Consider the following 27,394-nt stretch of genomic DNA (forward strand, 5'->3'; position numbering starts at 1 on the left):
GTAATTCGCAATGCTGTATTCGTTTTTTCTCTCTCTTAATATAATCGGGATTATGACCCAAATATTTGAATGCTGTAATTTGTTACGACTTTTATCTTCGATCTATATCTGATTTCTTTTATTATTTCTTTTCTCAACAAAAGTCGTTATTTTTATTTTATCAAGATGTATTTCCATAGCAAGGTCTTTTGCAGTTAGAATCGAGGTTATAGACAGACCACTGGACGTCATGTTCTAATTCAGTTCGGAGTACCTGATCATTTGAAAACAGTACTGCACAACCATAATCTTAATATTTCCTTGGATTTTCTACTGTGTGGCTGTTTTCACTTCTAATGTTATTACTGACGTACACAATTTATAACAAACAGCAGTGTAAAGTCTTGGTGAAACCCTCTGTTTATTGATTTCCAACCTGATGTTCCTTTCTTATCTTGATTCTTAACAATACTATATATTGTTCGAATCGATTAATGGAATGTGTTATCTTATTGAAAAACCTATAAGAACCTGCTGCTATTCATCCCTTCCAAAACTTTTATTAAATCAATAAAGGCCAAATGAATTTCCAATATAAGTTATTTCCGTTTCGCAATTAAGATTTTTAATATAAGGTACAAGTATTCAGTCTTTATATGTTCTGCTATTTTGTAGAGGCCAATTTTGTTCTCCTATGATGGGATCTAAAATTCTTGTAATTTTAGATCCCATCATAGGAGAATTCTTATGTATAACTACACTGTGGGATCTAAAATTCTTGTAATTTTAGATCCCACAGTGTAGTTTTAAAATAAAATTTCCTAGTAAATTTAGTATCAGAATGTGAAAAAAAAAAATATGGGACGTATTTTAGGCTCCAGAATAAGAAAAAAGAAAAAAAAAACTAGTAGTTTTAACACATTAAAAAAAGTAAAAAAAAAAGTAGTAAAAGAAACTGAAAAAGTTGCTTTGTTCAAAAGAATTCAATTTCAAAATGAAGGGGCAATCCCTGCATTCTCCCTTTATCCCTTCTCTAAGAGCCAACTCATTCTGATGCTTGTGCCTTCCAGTATAATATTAGTCGTTCGCTAGGACTTGTCACTGATATCGTCTAATTTCATAGAAATGACTTTTTCTAACATCGGGTATACAGATATGCATTTTATGTCGCGTTGGGAGAAATTCTCTTGAACCAAAACAATTTACCATGGAAATCTTCCTAACCAAATTGTCGGTCATTTATGGCCGTCAATTTTTAATGGGCACTTGAAGGGAAAGAGCTATAAATTTTCATGCTGTAAGATTGACAGAGCGATCGCAAGCTTACTATCAAAACATTGAAGACGAAAATCTTGACATATAAGGTCTACGGATAAGTGCTTGATAAACTGGTGCCCCTCTACGGTTTCTCCATACATCTATTCGGGGAATAATTCGACGGCAGAATTTTACTCCTTTCATCTGCAAAAAGTGCAACCATTCACTTTAGCTGAACATTTTATTTTATTTTGTTTCAAGAAATTATACACAACAGGAAAACTAATAGCTGGATCAGAAGACTTCTTGCTAAACAAAGCAACCTCACGAGGTTGCTTAGTATATTAAGAAGTGAGATCTGACCAAGTGCGATACTACTGTGTGGAGTAATGTCAAAGAAATAGTTTCTCAAAATTAAATGCAATCTGTTGATAACTTCAAGAGCTTTTGAGGATGTATTCAGCATCGTCTATTGCATACAGTGTATAGTTCTGAGGCGAACATCACCATACATAGAAAATAATTACTTTTTGTCGTGACAACAAGACTTAATTGGATGGTTAGTTGGTTGGTTAGGCGCATCAGCAACTTAAGCCACATTGCGCCAAATATATGTCTGTAAATTGCATGTATTCTGTGGTCGATTTGCTGTTTGCTGGACGAAAAACTCTAGTTTTCTGGAGAAAAAACCTTGCTACTCTTGCCTGAGACCGACTAACTCAGCAACGTTCTGAAAAAGGCCCATAACAATTGCTCGCGTCATTGACCAGATTCGAACTCAGGTGTGGGGTTCGGGGACTGACTTTGCATTTTGAAAATGCGGTATTGAGTTGAGACGTCGCAACATTTCGGTGATGCATTTAAACACAGTAACGCATAAATCACCACTGCAGTCATTCTGAATTAACGCTTGTTGAATAGGTGTTTTATGCGTTTAGTTGCATTTTTAAATGAATGATTTTACTGAGCAGCGAATTTGCATCAAATTTTGTTTAAGCCATTAGGCTCAACTCCAGCCTGATGGCAATAGAGGTTCTCTGCTGGGGAGTCAGGAACATGAAGACTTTCGAACTGAGCCTCATCACTTCTCCTTGCATTGAATTTGAGTGTGGTGGAGAGGTAGTCCATTCAAAGGCCATTAAGAATACAAAGTTAAATCCTAATTTTCAGGAACCCTTGCTCTATATGGAAATGTTGCTACCTATCCAAGAAGAATATATGTCTTCGCTAGGTGGGTTAGGGAACAGTGCAACAAAACTCGTGAAATACAACAGTTTTAGAAGAAGATCCTATGTGTCATTGAAAGAATTTCCACTCGTTTGCAAATTTTAAAGAGGACCATACAGTTCTAGCATTAAGTAGGACACAACCCAGGGCCGGCCACAAGCATGTTCAACCGGTTCGGTCGAACAGGGCCCCGCGCTCAAATGGTCTAAATAATATCATCCGCGTCTTTTCCCCATTCTATCAATGAGCTTATCGCCACATTACCGTCACTCCAAAAGCGCTTGCATGAATCGACTTGAAAATTATTATTATTATTGTTATTAGTCATATTGTTATACGGTGCAAGGAAGCCTGAGGCTTATGCTGCACCAGCCGAAAAAAAAAATTTCTGAATTTAGCATTAGCATTAGTAGAGGCATATGATGCAAGAAAGCAAGCTTATACAGCATAATTGCTAGAAGTTGCATAATTGCTATTAATTGCTAGAAGTATGCGTGTACTTCATTGTTTGATATCGAATATTGGACGTTATTTAAAAATGTAACTTTATGTTGTGCTCACTTTCACTAATATCTGTATTGTTTGTGTGGTGTGTGTGATTATTGGTTCCTATTATTATTTATTCATGTTTCTATTTTTATGAGATGACTGCAGTTGTTAAACAATATTGTTGATTATTGTATTAAATATTATTCGTATTTAAAATTTTTGTTCAGTAGAATATAAAATTATTTAATTATTTCTTAGTTACTGTAAAATTTAAAAAAATAAAAAATTTAAAAAAGCATTATTACAAAAACACCCCGTATAAGTTTTGCACAGGACCTCAGAACCCGCAAGTAATTCTTGAACAGGGTTCCAAAATTTTTGGAATCGGCCCTGCGTGACATACCTCGCGGTAGCACAGTGGTTATACAGTAATCACCACCCGCCCATGCTGCACGGAAAAGCTCTGAGTTCGAATCCTGTGGATCACGCGAGGAATTTTTATGGGGCCTATTTTCCCATCGTGGTGGGTCAGGTAGATGGGCTAACGTCAGACGAGTGTGGCATGGTTTTTCATCCAAGTAATTCGGATTTTTCGCCCAGAAAACAGTAAGCCGACCGAAGAAGCCTTAGTTGCATTGTCACTTAATGCACACACACACACACACACAATGATTCACTTTTAAAACAATTCAAAAATTACATTAAACAAAAATTAAATTTTTTTTTTTTTTCAAAAGAAATGCAGTGGATATGCCGATGTCGAATGTGCAGCCCCTTTTTCCTAGCACCCTCAATTCACAAGATACTTCATATTTTAGTTTTCTTGTATTGGATTTTTATCTATCTGTTAGTATTAGTTGGAAAAGTTCTGGAGTCAGATGTTTCCTAGACCTTGTTGTAGTGGTAAATTTACAGCAGTTTCTAGACAACTCTATCCCCACCTGCTCCTTGCATGTCATATGGATACATAAGCAAACCTTTCAGACTTGAATGTTGTAGTTATAAGTGTGAGTTATCGTAGTTACATACTGTATTAGTAATCGCGTTCTGTTTTCATAGGATTTGGTGTCAGATACAGTTGAAGGTTCTTGGAAAATGTCGCGTCATTAATTCACTCGATAGCTTTAATTTTGTGTGCGTTATTACACAATTAAATCTCACAGTCCAAGCATAATTGAAACGGGTTATGTAGTAAAACATAACCCTCAATCAGAAAGACAGTCAGTTTATAACGCCCCTATTAAGGAAAGCATAAGAACTTTATTTTGGCTGCAAATTATGTGATCGGGACATAAAATGGGCCCTTCATATATGTTACTTTAATTGTGCTGCGCGTCTCAGAGACTGGCTGAAAAATAAACTAAAGTATTACTGCCATTCGCTATTCCACTGTGTTGAGGGAGCCAACACCAATAATTTGAACGACTGCTATTTTGGCATAATTCGAATTGAAGAACGGAAAGGGAAAGAGGGGAAAAACAGAGTAAATATTCCACCAGCAATTAGACCAGTTAGTCACAATGACGAACTGCATTTTCCTGTTTCTTTAGAAACAGTCATTAGAAGAGGAAGACACAGATCATCCAATGGAGACAGCGCATACGAGCGCTGAATCTGAATCAGAATACGAATGTCAAGACACAAACAAGCCTCATTTATAACAAAGTGAATTAAACGATCTTGTGCGTGATTTAAATCTATCTACGGCACATGCAGGGCTTTTGTAATCTAGGCTGAAGGAATGAAATTTACTACAAAAAGATATACAGTTATATCTGTATTTCGTAAACGGCAAAAAAAAAAAAGATTTCTTCATATTTTGCTTTGACAGATTCATTTGCTATTGTAATGAAGTCGATAGACTACTTAATACTCTTGGAAGAAAACATAAACCAGAAGAATGCAGGCTTTTAATCGATTCTTCGAAATTAAATCTAAACGCTGTGCTGTTCTATACCAGGGGTGGCGAACCCATGGCACGCGTGCCCACAATGGCACGTGTGCAAATTTCTTGGGCACACGGAATTCAAAGCGTCCCAAAAAAATTTCAAATTTCGAAACAACATCAGTCCAGGAATCTTCCTTGAGTCGTGACCTGCGCGCGTCCGTTCTCTCTGCTATGTAGTGATGTCACACCATTCAGTAAATAGCTGTATTCATGCAGTGATTTGTTTGAAGTCGGAGTGGTAATACGTACTGACGAAACTGTGACAAAATTGTGTGATTAAATGTAAAGTGTGTTTAGGGTAAAACGACACCAGGGGTTCCCCCCCCCCTCCGTGGTATACACTGTCTTGCGATACAGAACACTGTGAAGGCCAGAGATCTGAAAGTATATGGGTATTGTTTACGTGTAGTGTTGTGTACCGTTGTTCCTCTGGCCATTTAGCCGCCAGACCCCTGCTGAGGCCCAACGGTCCCCACACTTTGCCCCGTGGAGGCAGACCAGGCACACCAGTAGTTTAAGATTACTCTGGTAGGTCCTGTCACCTAATTTCCTGCGATTTCAGTGGCTAGGACATTAAAAAAAAAAAAAAAAAAAAAAAAAGCGCGCACACACACGTGGAGTGATCGCGACAGGGATAGTGCTAGAATTTGAAGGGCCGAAAGTTTTATGGGCGAAGCAATTTGGGTATAGTTAAATTTGGACGTGTAGGGCGCTCGCTGGCATATAGATAAAGTGGTGGGGAGACTGAAGGCTGGGGGTAAGAGGTAGAAATATGGGAACGATAGAGAAGGCGACCCCAGAGAGTCAGTGAAGCAGGCCCATGCCTCACCAGCCGAAAGGAGGAGACGGGGGCCCGCCTCCCCGCCAAGGGAAGGGGAGTTGAAAGGGGAACCAGGCAAGAGAGTCCGTTTCAGATCGCCAATAGTGGCATTGGGCAGCGTAGCTGCACTGTCATTCATGATCAAGTCCGGTATTTTGTCACTTGAGATGCAGGTCTAAGTTTCGGTTGTTGTCTTCTAGTCCAGCTCTTCTTGTTCTTGATGTAGGTGTCTTCTTTTTAGTTACTTTTATAGTCATTAGTGAGCGTGGTCACGTGCGATGTTTTCAGTCCTGCGAGTTGGTGTTCGAAATTCACTAGTGGGTAATTAGTGGTTTATCTTGTGTCTGTTTGCTTTATCAGGATTAAACAGTAGCTCTATGGTGGTCGTGGTAGGGTCCTTAGTCTGGTAAACATCTCTTGGGCAAATTGTGAGAGAGCCCGGTAATGGTCCTCCTCCAACAGTATGAAGTGCTCCCGATCCTTTGTGTTTAAGTGGATATTTGCAATGAGAATGCAACGGAGGTCTTCGTAAAGGGGGCAATCGTGCATTAAATGCTTTAGGTTTGCTCCTCACCGCAGTGGCATAGTGGCGATTCTACAATACCGAAGGCAGTCAATTTTGCATTGAAAGATCCGTGCCCTGTGAGCAGAAAAGTGGTGTAGTGGCCAGGTGAAAACCAGGGAGGTTGGCGTGGGTAGACTTGCAGGACGTCCGGGATAAATTTCCGGGTCAAGGCGTCCTCTGTTGAGTCCGTCCATCATTGGCAGATTTGTCCAAGGAAGGTTGTAAGGCGTTTCTTCTCTGTTACAGTGTTATTGATTGGGTTGGTGGTGAAACCAATACAAGTCACTGTTCTTTCCTTTGAAAGGTGGTAGAGTAGGCTGCAACGGATGATTTCCAGGTCTAGGGGGAGACAGTCTACCAGGACCTGGAGTGCGTGCGAGCTCACAGCACAGCATGCCCTTGAGATGGTTAGTAGGATGGAGTGCTGTATAATTTCTAATTTTTTCCTGTTGACTGCCGTGGTGGCTTTTTTAAACCAGACACCCGCGGAATATGAGCGGGCTGGGATAAATATGTATTTATAGAAGAGGGCGTGTCCTCTTCTTTAGGCCCCAGTTCTTCCGAGTAACTCTGGCAATAAATGCTGAGTACCTTTTAATTTTTTTCTGCAGATATGCAAGATGTGGGGTGAAAGATAAGTTCTGTTCTGGGGGGTTAGGATCCATTTGTGGAAGAAAGGCAACATCCAGAATTTCATTTATTGATTCATGCCACGTCTTGGTGTAGGTGCCCATGGGTGATTTGATGACTGTTATCACCTCCCCTCTGGGTAGTTTATTGGTTGTTATTTTGTATACAACTCCCAAGGGATCGGTATTTCCAACAGTGGAGACCAGGCTCTCCCAAGACTGTTTCTTCCTTGTTCTTATTAGAGCAGTATATTCGTTCCTGACCTCATGATAACACTGTCTTAGGGCTTCCACTTCAGCTGCCGGCCAGGAGCGGCGTGCATTGACTTCGCGTCTGAGTCTTTGGAGTTCCGGGCACTACCATGGAACGGCTCCAGGGGATGGTCTCTTTTGTCTGATCGCTGCGGTTGCAGCTTCTGTAATAATTGTTGTTATGGGTCTTTGTTCTTGGTCCGGTGTGAAACCTGCATGGTCAAATGTCCGGGCAGCCTCAGTCAGCTTTTCTCTGAGAAGGTCCCAGTTGACTGTTTTCACTGCAAATCTGTACAGGGTGAGCCTAGGTATAGGTTGATGGGTGAGAGCACGATGTAACTGTAAGGTGATAACTCTGTGGTCTGAGATGGTCCAATCTTCTCTGACCACCCAGGAGGATAGGTGGTTGGCAATGGCGAGTGGCCAGACTGACATCGATGGTGGCTTCCTAGAGAGAGAGAGAGAGAGAGAGCTTGAGAAGGTGAGTTGATTGTTTGGTTGGTTAAGAACTGTGAGGCTGTTGTTGGTAAGGAATTCTGTGATTAAATGTTTTGAATATCGCCTTCCGAGTGTCAGGCGAGAATAGCCGTTTAAAAGGTTTAGCCAGGTTTGACATGCACCCTTAAAAAAGTTCGCCACTCCTGTTCTATACCAATCTATCAGGTTCCTAACGAAAGAATTCTATGAAACATGAAACGTCTTAAGAACACACATTATATGATAAATACAAGTTTACAAGCAACTTGTCGAAAGATATTTCAGTTATTGGGATCCTTTAGGTCTGCAATCTGGCTATACAAAATATAGTTGCTTTTTGTGCGAGTGGGATAATCAAACTAAAACCACTCATTATGAAATTGAAATCTGGCCCCCCTCGCATGAATCTAGTGCTTGGAGAGAAAAATGTCATCTATAAGCAACCAGTTAATTGAAAAAACATATTTTTATCACAGTTTTCACATAAAGTTATTTTTGGACATTTCTGGATAACAACAAAGAAGACAACTATTAAAATCTTCATTGAGAATTTATTACTAACCTGCCAAAATGTCTTCTGCGATATGTTTCCAAAAAGTGCAATTCCTCCATTCTCATTTCAACTAACCATGAACACATCAGTGATGAACATTTTTATAAAGATATTGCTTCTATGGAAAATCGTTATCAAAGAAGGTGGAAACCCAGTATGCTTACTGGCAGACTATTGATGGGCATTGCATTGAGAGGCTCTTAATCATTGCAAAAGCAAAAGCAAACGAAAAAAATAATAACTGACTGTTCTAACTCTGTTTATCGTAATACTTGTTAAAATTCCTTTAAAAGTTTTAAATTAAGCATAGCCTACATTCCTTTCTAACTCTGTGATGCTATACAATATCTGATTAAGAATTTCGATTCAGGTAATTAAAATCCATGAGATGTATTTTGATGAGCTGAATGATATTTCAAGAGGAACAAAAATGAAAAGCTTAAATTTTGTTGCCCAGTGTTAGAGCTCTTGCTCTTGAAGTCTGCTTCACACCTATGCACGTAACCCACGCCATTCCAAACAGTGGCTCTAAGGGTGTCTCCTCAAGGAAGAAATAAATTGATATTAAAAAAATAATAAAGGTATCTCCCTCCTGATCTACCTACCTTCAGAAATCTCTACACGCTATTGCTAAGGGTTTCACAGTTTCTCGTTCACAAACAAATGGTTTAATTATAATGAATCTTATCATAAATAGATTCTCAAACCGATCTTTTTTTTAAAATCTTTTTAGCAGATTAAGTTAACCTAACTGATGATCGATTATCATCATCACGATGGAACGAAAGCAAAAGTTACGAACTTGAAGCTGACATTTACTTTCCCTTCTAATAAAGGTCGATTCCAAAGAGGCCCCCTTATTACTGGTGTTTCCTCGAAGCCATTAAAATATAATTAAGGTCATCACGAAGTTCGGAGAAACTAGGCAGATTGTAAGACTGGTCACCTTCTGTGAAATTTGGCTGTTTAAATAGAAAGCATAATTGAAACGGGTTATGTAATACCGAATTTCAGAAACAGCAGGTTTACGACAATTAATGCAGGGTTATTGCTCACACACAACTTTAACAGTGATTTACAAATATTATAAACCTACGTAATTTCAGATTAGATAGAATCTTAAATTGCATAGTTTATGATTTACTGAAAGGATTGATGATTGACTCAAGCAAATCAATATCAAACCTAACAAAATAACTGCAAAATTATATTGCCTCAAAACAGCAAACTTTGAAGATGTTTTAAATAGTATAATTTTGCTTCGTCATTAAGCTGTTCCAGACTTGTAAGTTATTACTGACTGGCCAGTAATCGCAAAGTGAAGGGGAAAACGCTAACTAAAGCATCAAGACACCTCGGGTGGAAGAAACCTCTCAGTGCCCGTTTTCTGTGAAATATTTCTCTCTCTCTCTCTCTCTCTCTCTCTCTCTGTTTTCAGCATCTTATAAAAAAATGTAACAGTTATTCCTTACATTAATTAATATCATCTCAAGGAATTTTTACGGGAATGCAGTTACAATTACACATCGAAGAAAGCACGATTAAGAAGCATTATTCCCTTGACTTAGTCAAGGAAAAGAGGTCAAAGAGAGAGATATAGTTGTCTCACGCTTCTACCGCCTTTAAATTTTCAAACGAAAACCTGGTATCCATTTACGGAATGGGTCTGTTGTTATGATTACCTGCAATTACCTCTTCCAAACGTGAACCCACAATAGCTTTTTCAGTGGAATAAGTATAGCCCACATCTCCAACCTGCTATTAACTACCTTCAGTTTATCATTTATATGCACTATAACAGCCTCCCTTCCTTTATTTTTGACCACATCGTACTACGAATGTGTTGTTTGCTTGTGGAAGAAAAACAAGAGGATTTGTGGTATTTAAAATAATAACAGCAATAAACTATTGAGCACAAAAAATAAAAAATATATATTTTGTTGCTATGAATTCTTTTCAAGGTAATAATCTAAACCACATCGCATTATCCTGTTCAGTTGGTTGATTTTGTTTGAACATCATCCTTATACTGACACCCACCGATTAAATGATTGTATGGATAGTAGATACAAGTTCCTGTTGTATGTGTTATTATTATTATTCTGTTGTTATTTAGGGAAGAACTAGCTTTACCAATCTGGTAAGGTATTATGAGGTAGTCATAATACCTTAATAATTTAAGGTATACTTTAATTAGATTTAATTAATTTAATTTATCAAAACTTTTGACACGGTGCTACTTGAGCATCCTGTGCGTAAGTTGGAGGTGTAGCATTGGCGATAGGATGTACAATAAATAAAGGGATGGTTAAGTGGTGAAAGAAAAAGAGTGACAAGTAGCCCCTTCCTCAAGTTTGTGTGTGTCAGAGCCCCTGTTGTTTCTAATTTTTTATTAATGATGGCATTATAGCGGCCTGATGTAGCCGATAGATCAAATGCTGGAGTGCAGCCGCATACGCATTTCAGTCGACTGGTTCAAGCTCGCGTGACTACTGAATGTTGTTAATGGTTGTATTCGTGTTAAAATAATTAGTTGTAAACTTCTCTGACTTCTGTGGTCGTGCGAAGTATAAACAGAACTTTAAAATTTCATCTCAAAATTAGCTGCGATGCTAAAGTTTGTTTGTTGTTTGGTTTTTAGGAGCATTAGCAACTAAGGCCATATTGCTCCGGGATATGCGGTGGTCATTCCCTGACCTTTCCGCATCCTCCATATTTGGTGGTGACGGGCTCGAACCCCGGTCTAATCAAGAAGCGTGTGCTACGCACTGCTGCTCCTTCCCACCTGGCTACGGAGGCGCCTGATGCTAAAGTAGACAGAATTATTTACAATGAGAACCAGGGAATGTTGCTACAACAACGCAGATGAATTATGCAATTATTATAAAAATGAGCTTTAATGTTAGTAAATATGTCTGGTTACAATAATTTCACGAATGGATTGTCAGTTTAAAGATAAATTATCAACTCGCCATTACTGTTCTGAGTCGTTTACATCTTCAACTTTGGAAGGTGAAAAGGGCCTAGGATAGCGATGGCGAATAAAATGGTAACAATAGTTGAAAGTTTCTAATGAGAACTTTCTTGCTGAATAATATTGCGTACAATTACATTTTACACTTCATCTAGCTTCATCTACAAGACGGTATATTTTACTATGCGTATTCCTCATGGCACACGTGCCATTAGTTTGCCATCATTGGCTTAGGAGTGGTAATACTGTTCAGTAGGAAGTTCTCTCAAGAGTGTAGCAACGTTACCAGAATAGTACACGAAGTACTGTGAGTGATAAATACAGGGATTTCGCTAGTAGAGATAAAGAGTTAATTATCCCACTGTATACAAATCTATGATCAAACTATATCCTGAATTCTGTATACAGGTCTGGAGGCCTCATTTCAACAAAGACGTCGACTTGCTTGAAATCGTAAAAAACAATGCAACGAGATTAGTTGTAGATACAAAGAGATATATTATTACAGGAAGAGACTCTAATTCTACATGCTAGAAAATTTCGAAACTAGGCATCTGCATTGAGATCTCAGAGCTGTTTAAGGCTTTAAATGGGTTGAGAAATTTAATTATGGGCATTATTTTCTCTTTCTAGGATGACACAAAAAAGGAAATAGATTCAAAGTAAAGATAACTGTAGGATAAGAACTTTTGCCTTTAGTTAAAGGGTCAATTATTGGAACAAGTTACTATCTGATTTTGTAGAGTGCAGAGCATATTTACATTTAAAGAGGGATTAGATAAATGTCTGCAAGGAGTAGGTAAATTTTAAAACTAGAGCTGCATTTTATTTATTTTTTATTATTATTTCAATATTTGTTTTGACGACAGATGCTACATAAGCTTTACTTCCTTGCATCGTTATGACATTTTAATACCAGTAAAGAACTACTATTAATATTAACTCTATAATTTAAAGGATTGCACTTTTTTATACTTCTTGGTTTCTTCCACCGTTTCCTTTATCTCCATATCATTGCGCAAGGACAAAGTTGCCATTATTAATACATTCTGTTTTCTGCAGACTGCTGCTTAATATAACGTTTACAGTCTGTTTGTCATAAATTATAGCGATCATATGTTGAATAAGAAAAGTTTCTTGTTATGTCAATCAACAGTACATGCACGTGGGTGTTTACAACTGATGGAACCCCACGTGCATCCAGCTGGCTCGCAGAAGACTGAAATGAAGCAATTCTACAACAGTTCTCGGTTTATATTTCTCAATCTACGGAATGACTATATTTGCATGTTGCAATAGTCTATGATCAGCGCTGCGTGTTCCATGTTTTGTGCAACGAACAATAATGCCCTTATAGAATTCAAGGAATAAGTTCAAGAAAATATCCACTGTGTTCTATTCATAGTTATGTTTTTTAATATATATATATATATATATATATATATAAGGCTTACTGCAAGCATTTATTCTATTCTAAAACATAAGATGAGCAGCTAACATAATATCAAGGCGTACACCTTGCATAGTATTCAAGAATGCCTCCTTACCCACTCCGTTCATTACATTCTTCGAGCTGTGCTGTTTGCTATCAATTCTCTCAGAGAGCATGTTTTATCTCTTTTCTTCACAATTACTATAGCAATTACGGGCAAAATAATTAAGCATCACTTTAGTTTTTCTTCGTACTCGTGGTAATCTTGCTTCGTTGCTTTCAACGCAAATTATAGAGTCATCTGTTGTAGTTCACAGGCATTATCACTAATCAATACTATGTCGCCAGAAAATCTCAAGTAATTAAGCTTTTCACTAGTTATATTGATCCTTTCTGTGTTCATCCCAAGTTCATAAAAACCACATGTAATCAGACATTCACAAAACAGTTTCAGAGAGAGGTCATCTTGCATTATTCATCGTCCGATCTTTATGTTATCATCAGCATCGACAATTGATATATCAACATCTGTTGATATCAGTCTAATGATGTGCCTCATTTAAGCGTGAATATTGTTTTTTAAAGATTTCTGAACTTGTTTTCCACCCCTCTTCCTCTTCTTCTTCTAAAGGTTATTGGAAAGTATAAAAATGTTTGTTTCCGCCAAAGCATCGAGTCATATTGGTCGTGTGATTACAAATATTATTATACGAGAATATAAAGAGAAATAAACGCCGAATATGTGTCAAGCGCCAAAGCAACTGAGGCTAGGAGGAGTTTATATAATGTGTCTATAAACTGCATATATTCTGTGATCGATTTTCCTGTCACTGGATGAAAACTCAAGCTTCTAGGAGATAAAAGAATGCAAACCTCGCTGAGAGCGACTGACTCAGCCACGTTGTGAAAAACTCCCAAAATTCGTATCTACTGTGCTACATGAGAGGACATATAAAAAAAGGAACCAGAAACGAAACTACAAATTTCGGGACCTACCACTCTTGCGATATTTTCGAACGGCTCTCGATGTGCTCTTTAGCGACCGTGTAATAACAGAAGTCCGAAAATAGTTTCACTAAGTTAGCACAGTGAAGGATTATCTTCACATACTGTATTTTTTCTTTCACTAGTCCACCACTCTAGTTTACTTATTAATAAGATCCACTTTCTATTTATGATTTCTTCCTTCCAATTGCTTTTTTGACCCTGTAGAAAGCTACCGCATATAACACAAATCTGAAGAAACTGTTCGCCAGACTCATTGCTCAACTTTCCGCTCGCCCACTGTTTTCTGACCCTTCTATTTCAACTTTTATCTCTCTGAACCCACAACATAAGACCTAAAGACCAGAATTACATGGCAGTTATAATATATTCTATTAAATATTCACCAGCCCATAGGAGTCTCTAATCATGTTATGCATTGTCAAAATTTGAATTATCGGTTCATTATTTTGGCATGCTTTCAAGAATTCAACCTTGGTTCATTACATGAACTAAGTCTCTATCCAAGATGTTCCTTCCTTCCCAATATATACCGCCATATTTCTAAGGTTACTCAGCGAGCTGTCATATTCGTGGAACATATTATTTATTAGTCTCCTTTATAATACTCTGTAAAACTCTCAAAATTCCTCTTTAAATCATTAACTTATATGAGACTGACTCTAACACCAGAGTTCAGACAGGAGTTTAAATTATCCCAATAATAATAATAATAATAATAATAAATAAACATGAACACTTACATGGAACTCCAGAAAGCCGCGATCCTGAATACCTGTAGGACAGTAAGAGAGTTTCTGGACCAACAGTAACAATAATAATAATAGTAACCAGACACAACCAACCATCCCATATATTTGATACCAATACCCATCACGGGGTGGAAAAAAAATCACATAAAAAAGAGAAATAGTTTTATAATAATAATGCTAAAGACAAAACTAAACGGGTCCACTTCCATAGCTAGATGAAGATGAGAAGTAGAAATAATGAAAATACTGCATCGAGTGTGGCGCATGATAAAATCAGTCGCGTTCAGGCATTAGGCAGAGAGGTCGGTTCGAAAAGTCGGAGACAGTCTCCAGAGGAAGACAGTGGAGCAAGGGGCGCTGTCACCCGTATGGCTTCCAGAACGGAAAGGCAAGGCCATCAAGCTCAACCAAGTGGAAGTAGTGGAAGCTCAACCAGGTCCTGCGCACCTGCGCTAGTGACCACCCAGAAAGAAAGAAAAAGCCAACGCATGAGGTGGAGCATTAAAATAAAACGTTCATCATGCGAGCATACTACGAAGTAACCAAGCTAGTAACCAAGTAACCAATCGATAGGACGAAACTACACACCAATCGGTTGGAACGGTTCCCGACTGTTCAGGTCAGCGAATAGCAGACCAAAGATGGACCCTCGTCATGAAGAACCAAATAGCTCCTGCAGTCTTGGAAAAAATCAAGCAGTACGTGAGCGACCAACTACAAAGAACAAGGAATATGGGCGCAACCGAATTCAGAACGGGAGGAGGAAGAGGAACAGCAAATACAAGAACTACAAGGTGTGTTTCCACTTCGGCTGCTCCGAAGTGGAAACAGATGAGGTCATGATATCCAGTATAGAGGAAGAATGGGAGAAATCTCTAGCAGAATTCGAGGGAATGAACTCCACAAAGACCCACACTATACCGAAACAGAGACCCAATAGAATCCTGTGGCAAGTCACAGACCACCACAATCGACGAATAATACCGAGTTACCTCAACAACAACAACGAAGTAATACTAGATACTATCTGCACAGTCATTTACTGTGCCGCTGTAGCAGCCACACCAGGATCAACGGAAGAGAAATCAGTGACCAACAGGGTAAAAAAGGGCAGAAACAAGGCACCACCAGCCTGAAAGAGAAAGCTACGGTAGAAGATAGAAGAGCTAAGAATAAATATGGGCCAACTGACCCAGTACGAACGGGATTGCAGAAGTATGAAGCTGATCAGAAAAGTGAAGACCATCCTCAAGGAAGATATCTACAGCAAACACGAGACCTACTGTATAATCAGAGATCGAAGGATACTTGGACACCCTCAAGCAGAACCTCCTTGCAATCAATAAGAGAATTCGCCGATATCGGGAGAGTGCCTAGAGGAAACTAGACAACCGGATATTTGATGAAAATCAGAGAGCTTTCTACAGAAACCGTGAACAAGAGGAGAAGGAGGGCAACGGATCTTCTGACCAGAAGGCATTCAAGGAGTTCTGCAGTAACCTGTGGAGCAGCGAATTTTGCCATACCCTCCGGATATACTAGAATGAAAGAAAACCAAGGACATACAAGAGATGACAGATTGGAAGATTCAGGAGGAAGGGGTACAACAGTCCATCAGGAAGTCCCACAACTGGCAAACCCCAGAAATAGATAACATCCATAATTACTAGTAAAAGAAGGTTAGCAGAGCAGTTTACCCAGATGACACGGTGCTCTGGCAAAATCCGAGATTCTCCGACTCAAAGAATCACTTACCTGAAGGCTAAAAACAAAGACATCACAAACCTGGCGAAGTACAGACCGATCACCTGTCTCACAACAATGTATAAGATCCTAATCAGCTGCTTAACCAAGGCGATATAAGACCACTTGGAGAGTCAGATCACCATGGCTGAATGGCAGAAGCGACGTAAGCAGATGAGCAAAGGGTGCAAGTAGCAATTGACCATTGACACAGCAGTTATGAAGCAAACTTACAAGAAGCATCGCGACCTGTACGCAGCCTACATCGGCTACTGCAAGGCCGATGTAGACTTCATTCCCTATAGTTGGCTGTTAGAGACACTGAATATCTACAAAGTCAACACAACACTGACACACTCCTAGAAGCAACCATGGCAAAGTGGAGCACCATCAAGGTCAAGAACATCACGATCAGACCGATCTCCATCAGAACAGGAATCCTCTAGGGAGATGCCATGAGCCCACTGTGGTTCTGTCTAGCACCGAACCCATTGTCCACCGTGCTTAACAACAGCAAGTATGGATATACCTTAAAATAGTGGTTTTCAACCTTTTTTTAATAACGGCACTCCTAAGTAATCTATTTGCGGCATGCCTACTTAATTTTCTGCCTGTTATATCTTCTCTCTCTCTGTATATATCCGTGTATATATATATATATAATTATAAAAATTACATTTCATAATACAAATTATATATATACAGTATATAATTTTATTCTTTATATAGAGGTACTAAGTAAACATCAATTACAGATCACCACAAAATGAAAAAGGTACTGTACACCTTTCTACACCTTTCTGTGCACCTTTCTGTATAATGAAATAAACATATAAATTAAAAAATAATAATAAATTTAAGTAACTTAAGCCCAAATTACGTAGCACCCCTGGAATGTTGTTGCGGCATCCTAAGGTGCCGCGGCACCCCGATTGAAAACCACTGCCCTAAAAGAAACGAGGAAGAACCAGTACACTCTCTCTCACCTGATGTACATCGATTACATCAAACTCTATGTCGCAACCGAGAATCAACTCCAGCAGCTACTCCGGATCACCGAAGAGCTCGGCACTGACATAGGGATGCAATTTGGCCTAAAAAAATGCAAGACCCATGGACTACATCAAGGAAATCCAGTCGGTAGAAACTACCAGCTGAATACCAGTGAAGATATTGAAGTTATAACAGAGGGAGAGACCTACAAATATTTGAGGATAATGCAGACTCAACAGGTAGAACACAAGGAGATCAAGGCCCGCCTGACTAAAAAATACCATCAGAGCCTGAGAAGCTTGCTAGTCAAAACTGAATGTCGGGAACATGGTCACAGCCCTAAACACTTACGCAGTCCCAGTACTAACGTACTCCTTCGGGATCGTAGATTGAACCAACACCGAGCTGGAGAAGATTGATGAGATCGACTAGGATAACGATCACCAAGAGCCGCCAACATTACCCGAAGTCGGACATCGCAAGACTGACCATAGCCCGGAAAGGAGGGAGGAGTTTGACTGACCTTATAGAACAAAAGAAGAAGGCGATTAAAAATTTGCGGGATTGCTTCCAGGAAAACACAGCACCAATCTGTCAAGCCATAAGAAAGGCAGACAAACGACACACACGCTCAACCTTAACAAGGAGACCCTCACTCACACAGACAGCAGAAACAAAAACAGAAAGATGAGCGGAGAAGGTACTCCATGGCGGCAAACACTACAATGATCTCCATCAAGACTAGATAGATAAGATGGCTTACAACGCGTGGCTCACGAGCGAGAGGCTCTTCCCCGAGACCGAAAGATTCATGCTCGTCACCCAAGACCAGGTAATCAACACCAGAAACTACAAAAACTAAACTATTATATTAAGGTCATCCGGTAAATCTTACATATATCCATGTGTGTTGTGTCTGTAAATTGCGGGTGTTCTCTGGTCGATTTGCCTGTTTTGTTGGACGAAAACCCCCCGTTTATTGGGGGGGGGGAATCTTGCTATCTACGCCTGAGACCGACTAACTGAGCCACGCAGAAAAAAAAGCCCATTAAAGTTCCTCGCGTCATCGACGGGATTCGAACCGGCTCTTTTTCCATCCGGTGTGGTGAGAAAAATTAAGATATTAGGTTCACCCGTAAATGATTACATCTATCCATATATTTACCAGGATTCGAACCAAAAATTATGATATTAGGGTCACCCGTAAATGATTACATCTACCCATATATTTATTTTGTGTGTTAATTGCGTATGTGCTATGGTCGATTTGCATGTTTTGCTGGACGAAAAATCACAGTTTCTGGAGGGAACCATGCTATCTATTCCTGAAACCGACTAACTCAGCCACGGAGTGAAAAAAGCCCATTAAAGTTCCTCGCGTCATCGACGGGATTCGAACCCGGGCCTTTTCCACTAGGTGTAGGGAAGAATGTGACGATACCGCTGTGCTACCGCACAGACACCACGAAATACATCTCCAAGGACCCCTGAGTGACAGATGGCACATGCCGACTATGCCACCTGGTCGCAGAAACAATCTAGCACATCATCGCGTGATGCAAGGTAATCACCTAGACGGAGTACATTCATAGATATGACCAGGTTGCCAGGATAATACATCAGAAGCTAGGGCAAAAACATCAGTTGATCAAAGAAGGTGTACCGTATTACAAGTACGAACCTCAGGCTGTACTAGATGCCCCTACTCACAAACTATATTGGGACTGTGCCATAATAATGGACAAGACGATCCCACACAACAGACCAGACATAACCCTCATCGACAAAAAGGAAAAGGCTACCTACCTGATTGACATAGCGGTATCATATCCCACCAACCTCCAGAAAATCTATGAGGAAAAAGATCAGGAAGTACACAGGCCTAAAACAGAAAGTCAAAGAAATGTGGCATATAGAACAAGTAATGACCATCTCGATCACTGTGAAAATCACCGGCATGGTACCAAAGAGCCACCATAAGAATCTGGCAGCAATAGGCCTCTGAAAAACACTTACATGAAATTCCTTACCACTTACTTGGAAGCCGCAATCCTAAACACCTGTAGAATAATCAGATCAGAGTTCCTCGACAAATAATAGTAACCGGACATAACCACCCCACGCACCTGTTACCAATACCAGTCGCGAGATGGAAAAAAACACATAAGGAGAAGAAAGAGATAATTAATAAAAATCCTTTATTTTCAAATATTAGTTAGATTAAAAAAAAAAAAAAAAAAAAAGTGCTATCTATAAATATATTTATCCTGGGACAGTCAAGGCAGGAATGAAAAACAGGGATGAAAAACTCCAGATAAATATTGTTACAAAAATGTAGTTTTTGAATTTAAACTCTAAAATTTAAGAATAGTAAAGTAAGAACAAAGAAGAATGTAGAAAAAAGCGATATATTTTTTTTCTATTTTGTTGTTTCAGCAAAGAGACAAGGACTGAAAGCAATGCGTTTTTTTGGAATTTTCCAGAAAACAACTGACCAGGTATGGTTGCCTCAATTCTATGTTAAGATAACTGAAATTGATTTATGATGTTTAGATTTATATATTATGCAATAACAATGTTTTATACATTATTATATCTCTTTGTGATATTACGTTATGTACACCCTCTTGGCGAAATAGGGTGTACATAACTGAGCGAAACTTAAAGTAAAAAAAACTTATTTATAATAAAACAATACTGTAACGATAAAAACTAAAGAAAGTAGCGGACTGAAATGAGAAGGTTATTGGCAAATTAGTGACGAAGTAGCCAAAAATTCTTAACGTTTTATTGTATAAATTTTTAAATGAGACTGAAATGTGAGTTTTGAGTCCAAGATGACCTCTAAGAATTTGGTGTCTGCTTTGGTGATTAACAAAACATTATTGATGACAATTTGAAAAGTAAAAAGCGCGTTCGATAAAGAGAAGTTAAGTTAGAAGTGTTTTTTTTTTTTTTTATTATTATATTAGGATTACCCGTAATTCATTGTTGTTGGATTTATTGGTGCAAGGGCTACTTGCCCTTGCACATAATTGATTACATTAGCCTGTGTTTGTAAATTGCGTGTGTTCTCTGGTCGATTTGCCTGTTTTGTTGAACGAAAAAAAACACCGTTTCTGGGGGGGGGGAACCTTGCTATCTCCGCCTGAGACCTACTAACTCAGCCAGGGAGTGAAAAAAAGCCCATTAAAGTTCCTCGCCTCATCGACAGGATTCGAACCCGGGCCTTTTTCCACCCGGTGTGGGGAAGACGGTGACGATACCACTGTGCTACATGAGCAGAATAGTTAGTTAGAAGTGGTTTGTTTGGGTTAATGACATCTCAGAGAATTTCAAGTACAGTAGTTTACAAAATGGGATAACAGATTGTTTACAAGGCTGCAATCTTCGGCTGCCTGTTTCTTTGAGGAAGATTAAGTGGCACAGAAGATATCTATAAATTATAAGTTATCATAATTTTTGAAGAAAGGGATGAAAATACAGTAGTAGTAAAAAGGAGAGAGTCTTTGCCACGATAAATCCAGGCAGTTATGAAGGCTAAAGCGGCACTATAGTGACCATGACCATTCAGTGCATAAAAATCTATTATTGTTAGTTCATAAAAATCTATTATTGTTAGTAGCATAAAGATCTATTATTGTTAGTAGCATAAAAATAAATAAATTTTCTGTTTATACTCTGGGACTACCACACGGTCAAAAATGTTCACAAGAGAGAGAGAGAGAGAGAGAGAGAGAGAGAGAGAGAGAGAGAATACAAGAAACAGCACCGCATTTAGCAGTCATGGATTTGAACCGCAGTTACTCAAAGCAAGTGTACTGATCCTCGTCTGACCACTCGGCTATAAATGCCAGAAGGTGCAAGAAAGCTGGCTTTTGCTGCGTCAGCCAAAAAAAAAAAAAAAAAAAAAAAAAAAAACTGTAAAAACTGTATCCCTCTTATCATGTTCATTCCACCTCTAGAAGATACCGATCCAGTGTCCCTTACATCTCACCAGGTGTCTACTCAGGCACCCAGGAAAGCAGTTTATTCCAGTAGTCAACAAAAATGCAACCAAACGTAAACTTTCTGCGGTCCAGTCTATTATTTTTTCAAGTAGTTTATATTTATGCTTCCTGACTTTTGTTTTCCATTTCAATGTGAACAATTCCGCTATCATCAGATTTGCTTTCCCTCCCCCTCATCAGTGCTTTCCACAACACCATCAGATATTCCATGATATGATATGTCTAGTTCAGTGGTCTCCAAACTGGGGTGCGCGAAATAATCCGTAATAAATCAATATTTATTAATTATGAAAACTTTAGTTTTTCGAAACGTAATTGAAAATAAAAATTATAAATAAATGTTTTTTTAATACTTCAGTATGCGGATTTGTTTGATCGCACGGCTTTATTTGATCATGCCATCGATCATGAATGTTCAAGTACGTGCATTTTGTACTTGAACTTCAATTTAATTTTGTCTTGTATTTTTTTATTTGTGATCTTTTAAAATTATATGTGATTTTAGATATAATGCCTTCCATGTAAATGATAAATAAATTTTAAAAAAATATTAAACTTATATATTTAATTTTTTATTCTGGAGTGCGCGCTAGTCCTTTTAAGTAAAATAAGGGTGCGCGACCAAAACAGTTTGGAGACCACTGGTCTAGTTTGTAACTTCTGTACCCACACCTTTTGTGGCTTCTCCTCATATGGACACCTCTTTGCTACTAACCAAACGAGTCGCCTGTCTTCGGACCCTTCAAGAAGCTCACTGCCCTTGTTTAAAAGCGGCCTCTAAGCCAAAACACAGTATTCCAAATACGGTCTTACTATTGACTTGTATAAGGTCCTTCTCGACAAAGTTATGGTAAATAATTGCTAAGATACTGTGCACCTTTCGGGCCGCCTGCCTACATCGCATGCTAATCTTGCTCAAACAAAACACAAGAGTCTCCTTCAGCTCTATACAACCTAGTGTATAAGTTACTCATTGAAAATTCCATGGAATAGTTTGGATAACTTCAAGCCATTGGTCCAGATACAGTATTTCCAAGACATTTTATTGGGCTTGGCAGAAAGACCTTCTAAGGAAATTCCAAAAATGCGATAAACTGGTTCCTCTCTGGAAATTTATTCTCTATATGTGGTGATAAATGGTTTTCCGTCTTAAACTTTTAAAACTGTGTTGAAACATCTTAGATTCCTTTCTTTCGCCAACGCATTTTCACTGCTATATCAATACCCATCTCTCCCATCTTCCACTGACTAGAAGATATTCGCAGTTTTCTGCTAGTGTCGGTTTAGCAAGTGGCAAAACTACTATGCACTAGATCCGCCACTCAGCGAATGCGGGTTGAAATGAAGGCCTGTAGCTGTTATATAAAATCAGATCTTATTACAGTTGATTTAGATAATAACAATTGCATTCATGTTTTTAAAATGAGTTATAAATTCAGTTATTTTAGAGTTTTCTTTAGCTCCATTCGGCCCATATGGCCAGGGTCACACTCGCCTATCCTATTTACGCCACTGGGTAAATACAGGACCGTGATAAGATGGAAGCTTCGAGGAGACCTCATCAAGGCACCAGCTCGCAGGGATAGCAAAATAAATAGTATTAATGGGACCTTTTCATAAAGTGGGACGGCAACACAATGGATACTGTATTTCTCAGACCTTTTCAGTTAGTCGGGAAGACGGAATTTTTTTTTTTTTTTTTCATCCGGGGCCCTTAAAAGCCTTGACACGATCCTGAGTCAATAAATATTTCATGAACATTTTCTTCAAGTCTATTCACGCAAATAAATTTAGAGCAAAAGCTTCAAACATATGAGAGCTATAAAACATTGGGTTGTCAAAAGTTATGTATGTAGTACGTACATAATTATGTATGTAGAAGAATAATAGAAATTTGCCTCAATATTGGACGTAGAACACTTCCGTGACACTCTCCAAAAATTAAAACGAATATATAATTAACGCGAAATGATTACAGTAATAAAATCAATTAAAAAATTCAAAAAAGTTTAACGTAAAATCTGCAAGGAAGAAAAGTCGTTTTTGCAAATTTTACATTAAACTTTTTTGAATTTTTTAATTAAAAATTTTTAACTGATTTTATTTTCTCTTATTCTTCTACAAATATTGAAATACAATGTAGAACGTATTGAGTATTTTAGCTCTGTTTTATACTATCAAATAATTATGTATGGCAAATTTATGTACGTAGGCAATGCTCGTTGCTTAGTACAGAAATGATTTCGAATTACCCTTATAAGCAGATAAACATAAGATGATGGTGAGGAACAAAAAGCATTTACAATGAGTGGACAGAAATCATGGGATACCTACTTAGTAACGGGTAGGGCCACCTTTCGCCCGGATAAGGGCAGTCAGACGGCGAGGCATTGGGTACACTAGTTCGTGAAAGTGCTCCACAGGTATTTCCATCCATGCTTGCTGCACCGCTGTTCATAATTTCGTCGCGATCCAAAGCTCGAACAGACCGTTCCACAGCATCCCACAGATGCTCCACAGGGTTCACGTCCGTTGAACGGGAAGGTCATTCCATGGTGGTAAAATCTGCGTAATGCTTTTCGAACCATGTTCTAGTCACCATGGCCCTGTGGGGAGGCGCATTGTCCTGATGGAAGAGTCCATTGCCCCGTGGGTATGCGATGACCATGAAGGGATGCAGATGGTCTGCAAGGATAGACACGTAACCTAGACTGTCCAGAAATGCATCTAGACGTACCGGAAGTCCCAACGTGTGCCAGTTGAACACGCCCCAGACCATTACCGACCGTCCACCTGCCTGAACAGTTCCTTGTTGACATAATGGGTGCATAGCTTCGTGCGATTTACCTCAGATACGCACCCTTCCGTCCTCTCGAAATAACTGGAAACGGGACTCATCGGACTAGGAAACCCGTCTCCAGTCATCCAAAGTCCAGTGCCGATGTTCTTTCGCCCAGTTGAGACGTAGAGTCCTGTGTCGTGGTGTTCGCAATGGGACTCCGGTGGGTCAGCGGCTCCCATAACCTATTGTGGCTAATGATTGCCTGATGATCTTGGTGGAGACGTTTCTGGCACCTCCCACGTTGTAGTCGGCGGTGATCTGTGCCACTGTCGCTCTCCGGTTGGCTGAAACAATGCGAGACAGATGTCGACGACCACGTTCATCCACCACCTCTTTCCGCTCACAGCGCTGTCCACGATGAGATGCTATTCCGGAAATGGCGTATTCCCGATACACTCTTGATATTGTCGAACGAGGATAGTGCAATTTCTGTACCACTCCGCGATAGAATGCAGTGATGCAGTGTACTTATATACCTGCAAGCGGTGGGTTCGACCACTAGAGAGAAGGGTGACTGTATGCGTTGCCCAGGAATTCTCTCCTTTCAGTATACATCCACAGGTGCCTTATAAACAGGTCTGATAAACAGAGCTACCGTCTTGTCTGACGGAGTTCATCATTATATGCTAATTACTTATTTAATTATTAATTAAATCAAATTTATGTCACTAATGAGATGTATACTTAGGCGTAGGATATTCCTTCAAATTCAGGTATTGTTAAAATCACGTGTAACTTCACCGTACTCACAACAAGGGTGATGGAATAGGAGAAGGAAGGGAAAGCCACAAAAGGATGTTTCTAAGAAATACTGTATTCCCAGCTTCTTTTTCCTCCAAACGTACAACTGCAAACTTACAACAAACTTACAAATATAATCTGAAGCTAAAGAACAGAGTGGAATGCAGCGGCTGCTGCTGTTGAACTTGGAGTATTTTCATAATTATTGTGATGAACAGCTAACATATGTGTCAACAAAGCTGTGTGGTTCAGAAGACCTTCGAATATTTTAGAATGCAATTTAGTAAGTGTTAAGATTAACAGTATGATTAAAAGTTTAGTATTCTTTTAATAAATAAGTATGCGAGGCAGTAATTTTACTCTTCAGTAAATAAGTGCAAGTGCAGGTCAGAGTAAATAAGTGTAAGTGCAGGTCAGAGTAAATAAGTGTAAGTGAGAGTAAATAAATAGGCGCTTGTTAATAAATCCTTCTAGTAATCCTTCCCTAACCCACCTCTTTGGACTATGAAAAGTTGCATACTAGATAGGTGTTTTTCTTTCTTAAAGAAGGCATCAGTGTTTCTTTTTCTTAAAGAAGGCATCAGTGCATTCTTTGGTCAGTTTGCATGTTTTGTCTAATGAAAACGTGAGTTTTCAGGGGAAGAGGCGCAGCAGTCCTCGCTAGAGACTGATTTAATTCGATCATGGTATGAAAAAAGAAAAAAAAAATTCTCCGAGATTCGAAGCCAGACCTTTTCTACAGTACAGAAATACAGCGATCAAAAACACTATTATACATATCGTCATCTTGTATTTTCGGTCAATACTAAGGCCTTAATTAAATATAACACATCCTTTTGTATTATATCGTTATACAAAGTTCTCTATTTATCGCTCAAACCACGGTGTGTACTAAAGTGACCATGGCAACAATATATGATGTCATCAGATATGAAGTGTGATATTTTTAACCTTTGATAACCCATTTATTCTTCCTACGTTAGAATAAATTTGTATTTTATTTCCTAAGAAATATATACAGAACATACGATTCGTGGTACGATTATCTTCCACTGCTTCAGTGTCTTCTTGCCACCTCTACATTCGCTTATAGACTAACTCAGAACTAATTCAGGCGTATATTATATACTGTATTTCCTAAGAAATCAAATAAAAAATTGTTCTTACGCAAAAAGAAGTGTTCATTTTCTTAACACTAAGATTGTACGCTTTATGATAAGTCCAGTGGATTGTGACAGCAATGGTATTTGAGGTTCAGCCCAGCATTTATTAGTGCATTGCAAATTATGGATTTTTCCGGAGAAGAATGTGTGTTTATTTTTTCACCTCTGAAATTTTATCTGTGGGATGCACCCAAGAATAAACTTATTGCAAAGAAGCGACATACGCTATGTGATCTAAAGCAAAATATTGAGAATTGCATGCGCGATATTGATGAATATACTGTATATTCTTCATAAAGCTGCATCAAGCACACTAAAAGGAGTGAACGCATGTCCACGCCAGCAAGGTCGACACGCTTCCAGTGCATTTTGTAACAGTTTTAATTAAGTACTGTGATACTGCAAACTCGATTGCGTTTTAATTGGATAACCCTGTATATTCACATCTTCAAATATGCGTAGGTTTGTATTTTTCGGTAGGACAGGAAGTATAGGATAATTATCAATTATCCTATCTTTCTGGTTTTCACGCTGACAAATATAAAATCAATATTTTCGTAACGTTTCTAAGCAATGAGGGTCATACGCAATAAGCAGTTTCTTCACTTGATTATTTTTACGTGTAAACTTACCTGAACGCTCACATACGTTGAGCGACACTCGTTGTCTCACATCTTTATTCCAAAACTTTTGAAAACATTTCTATTGATTATAATATTATTTTAAACATTGTATCCCTCTTCGTTTATTTGAGAGTGACAACATCGCGTCCTGCCTGCTTTACTATAGGAAGTAGTCTTAATTACAACTACGTTTTACATCTCCCCATGTGTACTTGCTCAGAAATTTCTGGCATCCATTTATAGCAATTCTTACCCCCCCCTCCTCTTCTCTCTCTTTAGCCAGCAGCGTCATAACATGTTTTCTTTTTTGGCTTCTCTCCAGCGTTTGTTTTGATTAAGGTGATTCTTACCTTCTAACCTCATTAGAACCATCAGAACAAGTGGTTTTTCGTAATGCCGACTTCCGAACAAAGGCTTAATTGGCAACTTGACATTGGGTTCCCCGCTGAGAGCTCCTTTAGGATGAACGAAACTCTTGTTTATATTTTGTTGTTGTAATATTTTGGTTGGGAAGCGGGTAATATAGTGGCGTAACAGAATAAGTCATATTCCAGTAAATTAGGCGTAGCTATTCTTAGAATAGATAACGATTCTTTAAGCTATAAATACAATTAAAAAACAGTGTTACTCAGTGATATTTACCTGTATAAAGAGCTTCATGTTTCAGGATCCATACCGATCCCTTGATCACATGCAAGACTCCTCTCGGTGGTCAATATATCCAGGCAAGTGAGAAAAGGGAGAAGACGTTGACATTGTTGAGCATGAAAGACTATTGTACAAATTGGAGCAGAATGGTATTAAGGGTAAGTTGCTACAATGGATAAAAGGATGGTTAAGTGGGAGAAGACTAAAGGTGGTAATCAATGGGTGCTGCTCTTTGTGGACTAATGTTATTAGTGGAGTCCCACAGGGTTCGG

General features: G+C 38.7%; 1 protein-coding gene across 1 annotated transcript in view; it reads right to left on the reverse strand.

Annotated features, from left to right (window-relative positions):
• The window catches only part of LOC150090784 (protein brain tumor-like), a 58,683-nt gene extending 32,151 nt beyond the window's left edge, over positions 1–26,532 (reverse strand). The window contains exon 1 of the mRNA XM_090380101.1: positions 26,484–26,532. The gene's annotated coding sequence lies outside the window, so the exon portion shown is untranslated. The remainder of the gene's footprint in view (positions 1–26,483) is intronic.
• Positions 26,533–27,394: the final 862 nt, after the last annotated feature.

This window comes from Mastigoproctus giganteus, chromosome 1, assembly GCF_048544385.1.
Source record: "Mastigoproctus giganteus isolate SK-2022 chromosome 1, ASM4854438v1, whole genome shotgun sequence".
Classification (NCBI taxonomy): Eukaryota; Metazoa; Arthropoda; class Arachnida; order Uropygi; family Thelyphonidae; genus Mastigoproctus; species Mastigoproctus giganteus.